The sequence below is a fragment of the Capricornis sumatraensis genome, chromosome 1 (assembly GCF_032405125.1).
Source record: "Capricornis sumatraensis isolate serow.1 chromosome 1, serow.2, whole genome shotgun sequence".
Classification (NCBI taxonomy): Eukaryota; Metazoa; Chordata; class Mammalia; order Artiodactyla; family Bovidae; genus Capricornis; species Capricornis sumatraensis.
This window is the reverse complement of record NC_091069.1, coordinates 25,596,164-25,609,169: the sequence shown is the minus strand read 5'-3', so window position 1 is coordinate 25,609,169 and position 13,006 is coordinate 25,596,164. Positions and strand designations below refer to the sequence as shown.

At 40.6% G+C, this 13,006-nt stretch overlaps 1 protein-coding gene across 2 annotated transcripts in view; it reads right to left on the bottom strand.

Moving 5' to 3' along the window:
• VSNL1 (visinin like 1) overlaps nt 1-13,006 on the bottom strand; it is a 125,783-nt gene that overhangs the window by 98,317 nt on the left and 14,460 nt on the right. The window contains exon 1 of one of the 2 annotated variants that reach the window (XM_068974315.1): nt 11,584-11,694. The exons of the other annotated variant lie outside the window; for it this stretch is intronic. The gene's annotated coding sequence lies outside the window, so the exon portion shown is untranslated. Of the gene's footprint in view, nt 1-11,583; nt 11,695-13,006 lie in introns of those variants that run through there. 2 annotated transcript variants of the gene reach the window in all.

The window sequence follows — 13,006 nt, the reverse complement described above, 5'->3', positions numbered from 1 at the left end:
CTCTTTGCGACCCCATGAATTGTAGCCTACCAGGCTCCTACATCCATGGGATTTTCCAGGCAAGAATACTGGAGTGGGTTGCCATTTCCTTCTCCAGGAGATCTTCCCGACCCAGGTCTCCTGCATTGTCAGAGTTTATTTTTTGGGGCTCCAAAATCACTGCAGATGGTGATTGCAGACATGAAATTAAAGGACACTTACTCTTTGGAAGAAAACTTATGACCAACCTAGAGAGCATATTCAAAAGCAGAGACATTACTTTGCCAACAAAGGTCCATCTAGTCAAGGCTATGGTTTTTCCTGTGGTCATGTATGGATGTGAGAGTTGGACTGTGAAGAAAGCTGAGAGCCGAAGAGTTGATGCTTTTGAACTGTGGTGTTGGAGAAGACCCTTGAGAGACCCTTGGACGGCAAGGAGATCCAACCAGTCCATTCTAAAGGAGATCAGCCCTGGGTGTTGTTTGGAAGGAATGATGCTTAAGCTGACACTCCAGTACTTTGGGTACCTCATGGGAAGTGTTGACTCATTGGAAAAGACTCTGATGCTGGGAGGGATTGGGGGCAGGAGGAGAAGGGGACGACAGAGGATGAGATGGCTGGATGGCATCACTGACTCAATGGATGTGAGTCTGAGTGAACTCTGGGAGTTGGTGATGGACAGGAGGCCTGGTGTGCTGCAATTCATGGGGTCGCAAAGAGTCAGACATGACTGAGGGACTGAACTGAACTGAAGCTGGATTAATCAATTAATGTTTATTGAGTTGGATTAACTGTCACACTCTCACAGAAGAAATTCTGAGGCCTGAAGAGGCAACTTCAAAAATCTACTGATAACAGATTTTTTTTTAGATAGTTAACATCCAAAAAGCATTTGCCTTTCTTAAAAATTTTAATTATAAATATTTTGTATTGTTATTGAACATAGAATATTTTTCCAATTTTCATTTCTGAATGTTTTTTTGATAGACTAAAAGAAAAGTCTATTTATTTTTGTAATTTATCTTGCATCCAGCCTCCTAATATTTACTGATTTTTGTCTCTACTTGAAACTTTGGATTTTCTCTAAATAAGCTCAGCAAGGCTTCCATGATAGCTCAGTTGATAAAGCATTCTCCTGCAATGCAGGAGACCCTGGTTTGATTCCTGGGTCGGGAAGATCTGCTGGAGAAGGGATAGGCTACCCACTCCAGTATTCTTGGGCTTCTCTTGTGGCTCAGGTGGCAAAGAATCCACCTGCAATGTGGGAGACCTGTGTTTGATTGCTGGGTTAGGAAGATCCCCTGGAGAAGAGAAAGGCTACCCACTCCAGTATTCTGGCCTGGATAATTCCATTGACTGTATAGTTCATGGGCTTGCAGAGAGTTGGACAGGACTGAGTGACTTTCACTTTCACTTTAAGCTCAGCAAAAAAAAAAAAAAAATTGATAGCTTAATCTCTTTCTCAGTGTTTATTCTTATTTTGTCATCATATTGCTTTTGCACAAATAAAGAACAATAGAAATCTTTAATTTTTTTCTGAGTGAAGACAAGGTATAAATGAAAATGAAAGTGTTAGTCACTCAATCATGTCAACTTTTTGTGACCCCATGGACTGTAGTCTGCCAGGCTCCACTGTCCATGGAATTCTCCTGGCGAGAATACTGGAATAGATTGCCATTTCCTTCTCTAGGGGATTTTCCCAGTCAAGGGATCGAACCTGGGTTTCCTGCACTGCAGGCAGATTCTCTATCATGTGAGCCAGCAAGGAAGCCCCCAAGATATAAATATATAGTAATAAATCTGTATCTATTTCTGAGAAAAGTGGCTCATTGCAAGATTTTAACACTCTATAACACTTTAATATTCTGGTAAGACCTTGAGATTTACCTATTACATTTGGTAATAGTAGGTAGGGATGGAAAGATCTTAGAGATATCCTAGTTTAACCCTACTTATTCTACATATGAACTGAGGCCCAGCAAGAGAAAGTGATTTGACTGAGACAAAAAGCTAGGCGCAAAGCCCAGGCAAAAATACCGAAGTTTTATGACCCCTGGGATAATGTTTTTAATAAAAATTTTGTTGATTAGAACTTTAGATGTATTTTTTTGTGTGTGCTGATTTTTTAATATTACACATTAAAAATTTATAATCTAAATTAAAATTTGTATTCTAAAATGTTATTATTACTAGCATGGCAGAAGCTTCCAGGTTCCTTCAAAATCCATGTCCTTCTTCCTTAATAATAAAACTCCTAATTTATAGCAGGGGTTTTGTTAAATGTGCCTGAATTCTGGCCAATGGCATACATGCCAGTTTTCAGGTCTGACTTAGGGAAGGGTCCTTAAAAGGAAAGGATGCACCCTTTATTTCCCCCTTCTCCTTCTTGCTAGTAGAAAGCACATGTGAGGTTTGCAGCCACGGCGGATCGAGAGATGGAAGCAACCTGTGAAGGATGGCAGAGGTGAAGGGCAGAAGGAGACCGAGTCCCTGAGAGCTTCGTGAAGCTCCCCTATCAACCTTGCACTGCCAGCTGCTGGATTTCTTTTATATGATTGAGAAATAAACTCTCTTTTTAACTTATTGTTATTTGGTGTTCTCTGTCATTTTAAGCTGAATCTAATTCTAACTGGTCTGTTAGTAAATTATAGTAATGCAAGCTCTTGCTCTGGAGAAGGCAATGGCAACCCACTCCTGTACTCTTGCCTGGGAAATCCTATGGACAGAGGAGCCTGGTAGGCTAGTCCATGGGGTCACGGAGAGTCGGACCTGACTGAGCGAATTCACTTTCACTTTTCACTTTCCTCCACTGGAGAGGGAAATGGCAACCCACTTCAGGGTTCTTGCCTGGAGAATCCCAGGGATGGGGAAGCCTGGTGGGCTGCCATCTATGGGGTCGCACAGAGTCAGACATGACTGAAGCGACTTAGCAGCAGCAGCAGCAGCAGCAGCAAGCTCTTGCTCAAAAAAAAAAAAAAAAAAAAGAAAGCATAATAGATTATGAAAGTGTTAAGTCACTCAGTCGTGTCTGACTTTGCAACCCCATGGATTATAGCCCACCAGGCTCCCCTGTTCATGATATTTTCCAGGCAAGAATACTGGAGAGGAAAAACAAAAAAGAAAGAGAGAGAGAGAATACTGTGGGGAAAAAACAAGAATACTGGAATGGGTTGCCATTTCCTTCTTCAGGGGATCTCCCTGACCCAGGGATCTAACCCAAGTCTCCTGAACTTGGCAGATTCTTTATCGTCTGAGCCAAGATGTTTTATAGAATTTTTGTTACATTCTCAAGAACTTTAAACTTAAAGCAATGATAGTGATAATAACAGCGGTGTATTGACTACCGTGGGCAGCCTATGGAGAGCAGTCAAGAAATGGCTCTGAAGTCATACTTTCTGGTCTTGCCATTTATTGGCTGTGTGATGGTGGGCCTGTCGCCTAGCGTTTCTAAGTTTTCTTTGAAGTCAGAACATCAAAAGTTCTTCAGCATGGGTTGTGAGCATTAGACAAATAAACACATATGATAATGTCAATATAAATTAACCCCGTGGAGTATTGATCTTACCATTGAAACCATCACTATTACTACCTCTAAAGTCTAGATATCGTATATACTTATGTGGTAATATCTGTAATTTAATTATCATGATAATACTGTCCCATAGGTATCATTACCAATATTTCATGATAAAATGACTCATCTAATTTGGAATCTTTTGTGACAGAGCCTGATTTCAAAACCCACAATTCTTTCCATTACACCACGCTCATCTTAGTTAAGATTCTATAAACTTTAACACTTTTTATGTCAAACACACTCATTTGAAAGTATTTTCTCACCATCACTGTAACTATACTGTGGTTCCTGCTCCTTCTGTCCCACTCTTCCTGCTCCTCTTTCCCACTGTCTTCCTAACTCATAGCCTTGGCGTCCTCAAAGTGATCCCACCTCCAACTCTCATCCTAGGGAGGGCTGGGTCCTGTGTATCCCGGAAGCCTTCCCACAGCACACTCTGCTTCTCTCACAACCGTCCTTACCACACTATCATCTATCTCCACCTCTGGAGTGTGAGTTCTGAGAGGTTACGACAATGTCCTGTATCCTCAGAGTACATTGTACATTGCTTGATAAACACTTGTTGAATCAATGAAAACCACTTCTGACTTAGTGGAACTATAGAGGCATTTGGGTGTGTTTAAAGGCCCACACGGAAACAACCAAGGGTTTGGGAGAAGTACTTGACACACAGGGGCTTGCAAGTTATCTGGAAACTGTTGCAGTGAATTATGCATCAGAGAGTGTGGTTCTCTTAGAGATGAGCTGGCATCAAAAGCTCTGTTGTCCTTATTATTGGGGGACTTGTGAGTGACGGATAAAGTGGGAGATGCTAAAACCTGGAAGCAAAGCCCATTCCTCTCTTTTCAAAGAGAAATGTAGCACTCATTACCTTCCTAAGACACAGCCACGGTAAACATATTTCAGGAGCAATCCCAGGAGGGTGAGTTGGAAATCTAGACCTCAGTGGATTTCTCTGGTATCTACTATCTACTACTTCAAGCAGCTCAAAATAGATCTCCATATTACCATTTCTTATAGCGCCAAGTATTTTTTTTTCATGATACTTAATCTTGTAATTTTAGGCTATTTTGTGATTCTCATCCTTGCATGTGAATGCTCTTGTCCTGTCCGACTCTTTGTGACCCCAAGGACTGCAGCCCACCAGGTTCCTCTGTCCATGGTATTTTCTAGGCAAGAATACTGGAGTGAGTTGCCATTTCCTTCTCCAGGGGAAATTTCGCAACCCAAGGATTAAACCTCTGTCTCCTGCATTGGTAGGCAGATTCTATTATCACTGTGCCACCTGGGAAGCCTAAGTGCAGAGATTGTGGCTGTTTTACTTTACTCTGTACATTTCAGTTCAGTTCAGTTCAGTCACTGAGTCATGTCCGACTCTTTGTGACCCCATGAATCGCAGCACACCAGGCCTCCCTGTCCATCACCAACTCCCGGAGTTCACTCAGACTCACATCCATCGAGTCAGTGATGCCATCTAGCCATCTCATCCTCTGTCGTCCCTTTTTCCTCCTGCCCTCAATCCCTCCTAGCATCAGAGTCTTTTGCAATGAGTCAACTCTTCGCGTGAGGTGGCCGAAGTATTGGAGTTTCAGCTTTAGCATCACTCCTTCCAAAGAACATCCAGGGCTGATCTCCTTCAGAATGGACTGGTTGGATCTCCTTGCAGTCCAAGGGACTCTCAAGAGTCTTCTCCAACACCACAGTTCAAAAGCATCAAGTCTTCGGCGCTCAGCTTTCTTCACAGTCTAGCTCTCACATCCATACATGACCACTGGAAAAACCATAGCCTTGACTAGACAGACCTTTGTTGGCAAAGTAATGTCTCTGCTTTTGAATATGCTGTCTAGGTTGGTCATAACTTTCCTTCCAAAGAGTAAGCATCTTTTAATTTCATGGCTGTAATCATCATCTGCAGTGATTTTGGAGCCCCCCAAAATAAAGTCTGACACTGTTTCCCCATCTATTTCCTATGAAGTGATGCCATGATCTTAGTTTTCTGAATGTTGAGCTTTAAGCCAACTTTTTCACTCTCCTCTTTCACTTTCGTCAAGAGGCTCTTTAATTCTTCTTTGCTTTCTGCCGTAAGGGTGGTGTCATCTGCATATCTGAGGTGATTGATATTTCTCCTGGCAATCTTGATTCCAGCTTGTGCTTCCCCCAGCCCAGCATTTCTCATGATGTACTCTGCATAGAAGTTAAATAAGCAGGGTGACAATATACAGCCTTGACGAACTCCTTTTCCTATTTGGAACCAGTCTGTTGTTTCGTTTTCCAGTTCTAACTGTTGCTTCCTGACCTGCATACAGGTTTCTCAAGAGGCAGATCAGGTGGTCTGGTATGCCCGTCTCTTTCAGAATTTTCCGCAGTCTATTGTGATCCACACAGTCAAAGTCTTTGGCATAGTCAATAAAGCAGAAAGAGATGTTTTTCTGGAACTCTCTTGCTTTTTCCATGATCCTGCAGATACTGGCAATTTGATCTCTGGTTCCTCTGCCTTTTCTAAAACCAGCTTGAGCATCTGGAAGTTCACTGTTCTCGTATTGCTGAAGCCTGGCTTGGAGAATTTTGAGCATTACTTTACTAGTTTGTGAGATGAGTGCAATTGTGTGGTAGTTTGAGCATTCTTTGGCATTGCCTTTCTTTGGGATTGGAATGAAAACGGACCTTTTCCAGTCCTGTGGCCACTGCTGAGTTTTCCAAATTTGCTGGCATATTGAGTGCAGCACTTTGACAGCATCATCTTTCAGGATTTGAAATAGCTCCACTGGAATTCCATCACCTCCACTAATTTTGTTCATAGTGATGCTTTCTGAGGCCCACTTGACTTCCCATTCCAGGATGTCTGGCTCTAGGTGAGTGATCACACCATTGTGATTATCTGGGTCATGAAGATCTTTTTTGTACAGTTCTTCTGTGTATTCTTGCCACCTCTTTTAAATATCTTCTGCTTCTGTTAGGTCCATACCATTTCTGTCCTTTATCAAGCCCATCTTTGCATGAAATGTTCCCTTGGTATCTCAAATTTTCTTGAAGAGATCTCTAGTCTTTCCCATTCTGTTGTTTTCCTCTATTGCTTTGCACTGATTGCTGAGGAAGGCTTTCTTATCTCTCCTTGCTATTCTTTGGAATTCTGCATTCAGATGCTTCTATCTTTCCTTTTCTCCTTTGCTTTTCACTTCTCTTCTTTTTACAGCTCTTTGTAAGGCCTCCCCAGGCAGCCATTTTGCTTTTTTGCATTTCTTTTCCATGGGGATGGTCTTGATCCCTGTCTCCTGTACAATGTCATGAACCTCAGTCCATAGTTCATCATGTACTCTATCTATCAGATCTAGTCCCTTAAATCTATTTCTCACTTCCACTGTATAGTCATAAGGGATTTGATTTAGGTCATACCTGAATGGTATAGGGTTTTTCCCTACTTTTCAGTTTAAGTCTGAATTTGGCAATAAGGAGTTCATGATCTGAGCCACAGTCAGCTCCTGGTCTTGTTTTTGCTGACTGTATAGAGGTTTTCCATCTTTGGCTGCAAAGAATATAAGCAATCTGATTTCAGTTGTTGACCTGTACATTCAGTTCAGTTCAGTTCAGTCGCTCAGTCATGTCCGACTCTTTGCGACCCCATGAATCACAGCACGCCAGGCCTCCCTGTCCATCACCATCTCCCGGAGTTCACACAGACTCACGTCCATCGAGTCCATGATGCCACCCAGCCATCTCGGTCGTCCCCTTCTCCTCCTGCCCCCAATCTCTCCTAGGCAAATGATAGATGCCTTCAACAGGTATTTGTTGAACGAATGAATGAACTGATGAAGCACAGGGATGGTACTTCATGTAAAAGTAACATAGTGAAGAGAAAAGCAATGTAGTAAAGTAAGTGGAAAGGGCACAGATCTGTTTGGGTCTAAGAGCCAACACTTAGAAACTTTATGACTTTATGTTAATTAAGCGATCCCTGTAAGTATGAATTCTTCATCTAAAGTACAGATATTTCATTGAATTATTGTGAAAATGCGTGAGATAATATGTATGTAAAGTAAAGCATCTACACAGTCCTTGGCACAGGGGGAGGGTAAGTGCCAGAAGTGTTTGCAAACACTGCACACCTGAAAAAGTGGCTCTTCCTCTTTCCCCCTTCTTTGCTGAATTAACTGTGGGGAGTTTCAGAACATTTGAACATCATAAGGCGTAAGACTGTGACAAGTGGAAAGAACTCTGATGAGTAAACCCTGGAAGATGTGAGGTTCTTTTGCCCCTGAAATATCTTCCCCGTATAACCAGAAATTTCCACTTCCCTATTCCATCTCTTAGACCTCTTGGGGTTCTTTGATTCAGTCAGTCCATATTTATTGAGCATCTATGCTGTATATGCTAATCACTGGATTTGGTTTTGAGAATACACTGGTGAATTACATAGAAGTTGAGTCTAAAAGCTTTGTTGTGCAAATAAGTCCTGGAAGAACCTAGGGACCTTAATTATTCACATTATTGCTGTAAACAATAATGACAATAATTATCTGATATTGCACATTCCTTCTATCCCCAGCTCTGTCATACGTATGCTTCATACATAAACTGATTTAATCTTTATGAGGACGATGCAAGATAGACTTTCCATATCCAGGCAAGAAAACAGAAGATGCTGCAACTAGCCAGTGGTAATGCTGGGGTTTGACTTCAGGTCTATGTAACACTACTGACATGATTTTTCCATCTACCACCGACGTCTGCCTATCACTTTTAATGTTCTAACTGATTTAAGAAGTGATGAACTGGCATTAGTTTATAATTTATTTTATTAGGCTAGTCACTTTAATAAATATAGTTCTTATAATAACTGATGTAAAAATATAGGCTCATAAAAGTTGAGTTTTCACACCACTTGCATTTGGTACAGCAATCTTAAAAAACAAACAAACAAACAAACAAAAAAACACAACAACTTTAAAATGATAGCAAAAGTCAGGATCCAGGAGTTTTTCTTTTACACCAAGAGTGCCAAATTAATGAACCTTGAACCACATGAGACCATGTATGTGCTTATGTTGGCCAGTTTACTCCACGCTATATTTTAAAAGTAAGTGCAAGCAGTGACAGATATTATTTTCTTGGGCTTCAAATCAGTGTGAATGGTGACTGCAGCCAAGAAATTAAAAAACACTTGTTCCTTGGAAGGAAAGCTATGACAAACCTAGATAGCGTATTAAAAAGCAAAGACATCACTTTGCCAGCAAAGGTCTGTACAGTCAAAGCAATGGTTTTTCCAGTAGTCATGTATGGATGTGAGAGTTGGACCATAAAAAAGGCTGAGCGCCAAAGAAATGATGCATTTTAACTGTGGTGATGGAGAAACTCTTGAGAGTCCCTTTGACTGCAAAGACATCAAACCAGTCAATCCTAAAGGAAATCAACCCTGAATATTCATTTGAAGGACTGATGCTGAAGCTGAAGTTCCAACCCTTTGGCTACCTGATGCGAAGAGTCGACTCATTGGAAAAGACCCTGATGCTGGGAAAGATTGAAGGCAAAAGGAGAAGAGGGTGGCAGAGGATGAGATGGTTAGATGGCATCACCAACTCAATGGACACGAATCTGAGCAAACTCCAGGACATAGTGAAGGACAGGGAAACCTGGCGTGCTGGAGTCCATGGGGTTGCAAAGAGTCAGACATGACTTAGCGACTGAACAACAGCAACAATGTTTTAAAAGGTAGAGATTCTAGGTAAGTATTCTGTTTGATCAAAATATCATCATTTTAACACTCCTTTAACATATAGCCCACTTCATTTAACTGTGGCTTTAGATCATGAGCTTCTTGAAGACAGAAATTTGTCTTAAAGGTCTTTATACTCTTGGAATCAAACTGGATCCCTGGCATATGGTAAAGGCACAAAAGGTGTCTGCTGTATGAGTAAGAGAAATTCTGCCTATTAAGAGGTCCTGGGAGTGTCATAATGGGGCAGAGGGCTAGCCTGAAATGGAACAAATTCTGAATGCAGGAAATGTTATTCACCACCTTCCGGGAGCCTAACAGTTTGATGTTTAGTTCTTCGAACAAAACTTGCTGTCAAGAGAAAAACTCAGAAATTTATTTAAGCTAAAACAAATACGGGTGAATTCTGTTTTAAAGCCCCTAACTATGTCCTGTGAGACATAGGTGTATGGGCCATTAGGTGTACGGCCCTGTGAGAGATCCAAAGATTACTGAGGCCCTGTGTCTGCTTTCTAGGAATTCCCAGGTGGGTTAGGAAGGGTACTACTGGAAATGACGATGAAGAGGATGTTGATGATAGTGGTAACAGCAGTAATAATGATAATTAAGGCAAAGCATGCTATTAAAAATGGTAATCAAACAATGTTTTGGGATCTTAGTCTAGAAATGGCTCTCTCTCCTATTTTCTGCTTCAAAACAAAGTGACAGATGTAACAACATTTCAGGAAGGTTTTGATCAGAAGAGGTTTTTCAGAACTTCTGAAAGGAATACAGCTATCTGCTCATAAAGTAGTCTCCCAAATCTACAAACTAGTTTAGGTGATTTTTCACAAACTATTTAACATTATGACTCCTCAGGCCTACTGTTTCTCCACAGTCCCATTCCCTGTCATCAAGTAGAAAAGCCTACATTCAAAGAAATTACTCATTCTGCTAGTGATGCCTGGAAATGTATACCAAGGACATTGTCCAGTCCATTCTTAAAAAGGCAGTGAAGTTTGTGCACAAGATGCTCCCTTCAGCGGTCTTTAAAAAGTTAAAAGGGTAAGAATAAGAGAACACTGAAGCAAATCTTCTCTATGCATATAGTGGAGAGTAATGTCATAAGATTACATCTGTGAGGCTTCCCTAGTGGTCTAGTGGTTAAGAATCTGACTACCAATGCAGGGCACATGGATTTGATCTCTGGTCCGGGAAGATCCCATATGCCACAGAGCAACTAAGCCCACAAGGGTCTAGAGCCCAGGCTTTGCAACACGAGAAGCCACTGCCATGAGAAGCCTGTGCACCGCCCTAGAAAGTAGCCCCTGCAACTAGAGAAAGCCTGCAGGTAGCAATAAAGACCCAGCACAGCCAAAAGTAAATAAATAAATCTTAAAAAAAAAATTACATTTGTGAACAGTTTTAATTGCAAAGGTGGTGTTAAGGGGAAAAAAAGCAGAATACAAATTTTAAAGAAATGAGTAGTCTCAATTAGAAAAAAATATTTATAAAGGAGGAAACTATGACCTATAATAGATTGTAAGTGATTTTTATTCTTTTCTCTGATTTTTCTTTCCTGATTCTATTTTTTCTGAGTTTTGCTTTCTAAATTTTCTACAGTGAGCAAGTATTATTTTTTTTACTCAGAAAAAGTACTTTAAAAGAGCAAAGTCCTGGCTTTCAATGAAGCTCATTTAAGAGCTGTCATACGAGTAGCAGCTTGAAGTGTGGTTATTTGTTTGGTGAGTTATCTGGAATGCCGACAGTAACCCTCTTTAGTTCTAGTTTTGGGAGTTTTGTCAAATGAATTTTTAAAATTAGATTTAAAAAGTCTTTTGAAAGAAAAAAGCAGTCTCTGTCTCCACTTAATTAAAAAAGAAAAATTCTGCACTCATATCTAATCTAAGACAACCACAAAACTGGAATATTCTGTTATAATGATGCAAACTCAATCACCATGATAACAATCAGTGAATTAGATTCAAATTCAGAGAAATAATGTGATTCTTGGCTGTTGACCATATAAATCAGTAACTACACTTCAGATAAACTAGCTGGAATGCTGTGTGAATTTTTAGCCTTCCTTCTATCAGCATTACATCACCTCCTAGTGAGTTTCAATTCACAGATGTATAAGCTTATAGATCTGCTACAAAAATCTGAGCACTCTTCACCAGCAACCTCTGGTTCTCACATAACACAGAAAAAAACTGCTTACTTTATATTTTCTAAATGAGCAGGCATAAGCACTATAAGAACATTATGTTACTGTCACTGGGCTATAAGCTTTTATAAATATGTTTTGAATTCAAACATCGTATTCTAGATAAAGTACCTGTTAACTTCACAAATAGCTTTGCTGCTGCTGCTGCTGCTGCTGCTGCTAAGTCGCTTCAGTTGTGTCCGGCTCTGTGCGACCCCATAGACAGCAGCCCACCAGGCTCCCCCGTCCCTGGGATTCTCTAGGCAAGAACACTGGAGTGGTTTGCCATTTCCTTCTCCAATGCATGAAAGTGAGAAGTGAAAGTGAAGTCGCTCAGTCGTGTCTGACTCTTGGCGATCCCTTGGACTGCAGCCCACCAGGCTCCTCCGTCCATGGGATTTTCCAGGCAAGAGTACTGGAGTGGCTTTAGATGTACCCAATTCAAGAGATGGCCTGTCAGCTGTATTCAGTTCTATGCTTCTTGATTATGAATTCATTCCATTTTCTCAATTTAAATGAAAAACTCTTTGAGAACAGCAAATACTACTTCATTATTAAAAAACTGAGTGTCAATTAAATGCTTGGTTTCTGCTAGTTATTTAAAATGTATGTATAACCTCCGGTTTTCACAAAAATTTTGTGAGACAGCTTAATTTATATTTAACAACTGAGAAGACTGAGGTTCAGAGAGATTGAATTATTTGCCTAAGGCCACACAGCCATTAAATGGTGAAGTCAGAATTCAAATTTGGTTTTATTGCTCAATATTATTTCCATTTTCCCATGTTGCTGATGTCTGATTTTTAGATTATTTTGATTATCTTATTCAGAATTTCTATTTTAAACCCTAGGAAACTGGGATCTCGAGGAATGAAGTGATTTGCCCAAGTTCATAAGAACAAAAAGTAAATTCAAACCTGGATCATTTTAATTGCCCTTATTTGTTTCTTTTTTTTTAAATTATGCTACTTATGCAAAGTTATGTTAACCTCTGCTAACATGATATTATATTTTAATTTTTTCCTATTACTTTTAATTGACATGATAATAGCTTGTAACATTTCATTTTTTTTGAACTTGAGATCATTTTAAACTCACAAACTTCCTTCCTCTTCCTGTGGGAAATCACATGAAACATGCCAGTGAGGAGGATTCAGAGCTGTTAGTCATCAGCCATTATGGGACTGCTGCTGCTGCTGCTGCTAAGTCGCTTCAGTCGTGTCTGACTCTGTGCGACCCTATAGACGGCAGCCCACCAGGCTCCCCCGTCCCTGGGATTCTCCAGGCAAGAACACTGGAGTGGGTTGCCATCTCCTTCTCCAATGCATGAAAGTGAGAAGTGAAAGTGAAGACGCTCAGTCGTGTCTGACTATTAGTGACCCCTTGGACTGCAGCCCACCAGGTTCCTTTGTCCATGGGATTTAAACTGTGGTCAAATTTATATCCAGAAACAAAACGGGAGTGATCACAAGGGTCAGTAGCCAAAGCACTCCAAGAGCTTTCCTTAAGTTTCTTGGCCTAGTATACTATTTTTTTCTTTTAAATTTTTTTAAGG